Here is a 1,866-nt window from a genome sequence, read left to right as displayed (position 1 = left end):
AGTTAAGACTGGTAAAGACTACAAAATAAATGCCTAACCAAAGGCATTGTTTACCATGCCACAATATTTACCAAGGAAATCCCGAATAACAAGAATAATTACGTAGGTAAAAAGGGCTCCTTCGGTCTTTAACAGACTATGGATACCCACGAAGGGGTGTCTGCGCGTGAAATTTTTATGGCAGGAGGTGCGCGATCTCCAACCACACTTCTCCTGAGTCGACATTGTTAAATATCAGTGTCAAGTGAGGTGTATGTACAAGGCAACTGGAAACAAATGCCGAGATAAGCGGAGAGCACATACAGCGCCTAAATTCCCAAATGGTCACCCATCTGGTATTAGCCAGGCTCAACGTTGCTTAGCTTCGGTGATCTGACGAGAACCGGTGTATCAACGCGATTATGCCGTATACGTAGGTATTACCACCTTAAATTTCAAAACCAGATATTACGACCACAAGAATACATTCAATAACAAAAAAACAGAATAAAAACAAAATTAGCGACCCATTACTCGAAGCAAAAGAAAGCAGACACTCGCCAATATTCGAGTGGAAAATAATAACAGGTTGACATTAAGACGATCTATGTAGAGTATGACTAAATGAGAAATTCTAAACTTTAAGGGCCTTCAAAATTTATTAAGCTGTAGAAACGAAATGGCGACCAACTGCATATACAGAATAAACATTACTTGAGGATGAAAATGCATAAGAAAAATAAAATTAAATTATTACTAAAACATGTACTACAAGCACACACGAGTTAAGATAAGCTCAACTATTAATTCAGCACATGCACAAAAGAGAAAGGCGCGTCGCTATAAAGAAAGTAACAATAGAATAGGAAGTAGATGTAAGCCAAATCTTTAGATAAACTAAACACTGTGTGAATGTTTTTTAAAAAAAGTAGCAGGTGACACGGCTTTTATCCATTTTACTCTAACAATTGTCAGGTTGCTGCATAAGTTCCCGCCATTTCATAAAAAATTGTTCTAAAACATGTTTTGATATTTTGCAAAGTGTTATAAATCATTATACATTATATATCTTATAATCACGTTGACACACCGGTTCCCGCTGGATCACTGAAGTTAAGCAATGTTTAACCTGGTCAGTACTAAATGGGTGACCATTTGAGATATCCAGGTGCTATATGTGCTCTCTGCTTATCTCGGCATTGTTTCCAGTCGTCTTGGACTTCTCTTTGCCACTGGACTCAAACAGTGCCGATTCAGGAGAGGTGTGGTTGAATTGCGTGATCCTTGCCTCACAATTACACGCGCACATGCCCATACAGGGGTTATCCTTTGTCTTTCGCGACTGAACGGAGGCATCGGATATATCTTTAGAGAGCACGTATTCTGTTCTACAAGGTAATGGTCATCGTTTTTTTGCGCCTATATTTTTTCTCGTTTTTCAGAACGGTTAAATGGATTGTCAAGTAGATAAAAAAAATCACGCTTTCGATACTTCCTTTATTTCGCCTTTAATCGAGATCAAAAAGCGAGTGAAGTGATTAGGGATAATTGTGCCACATATGGAGAACACGTTATAGCTGAGAAAACTGTTCAATATTGGTTTACTAAATTTAAACACGGTAATTTTGAGCTCAATGACGCTCCCCATTCTGGAAGATTAATCAAGACAAATGAAGACCAACTCAGGGTTCTTTTGAAGGAAGATGGCCATCAGACATGTACCGAATTGGGTGAAAAGATGAAGTGTGATTTTGCGACTATTCTATGCCATCTTCAGTTGATGAGATTCACACCAAAAATTGGAGCTTGGGTTCCACACAAACTTTTGCTGTTAAAATTCTTTGATTTTCTTAAAAACAAAACGGCGGGAACATGCAACAACCTAAT

General features: G+C 38.2%; 1 pseudogene; it reads right to left on the bottom strand.

Annotated features, from left to right (window-relative positions):
* Positions 1-296: 296 nt before the first annotated feature.
* On the bottom strand, positions 297-412 carry LOC145293613 (5S ribosomal RNA; annotated as a pseudogene).
* Positions 413-1,866: the final 1,454 nt, after the last annotated feature.

Source organism: Euprymna scolopes, chromosome 14, assembly GCF_053919585.1.
Source record: "Euprymna scolopes isolate OS-2025 chromosome 14, ASM5391958v1, whole genome shotgun sequence".
NCBI classification, from domain to species: domain Eukaryota; kingdom Metazoa; phylum Mollusca; class Cephalopoda; order Sepiida; family Sepiolidae; genus Euprymna; species Euprymna scolopes.
This window is presented reverse-complemented; position numbering and strand designations above follow the sequence as displayed.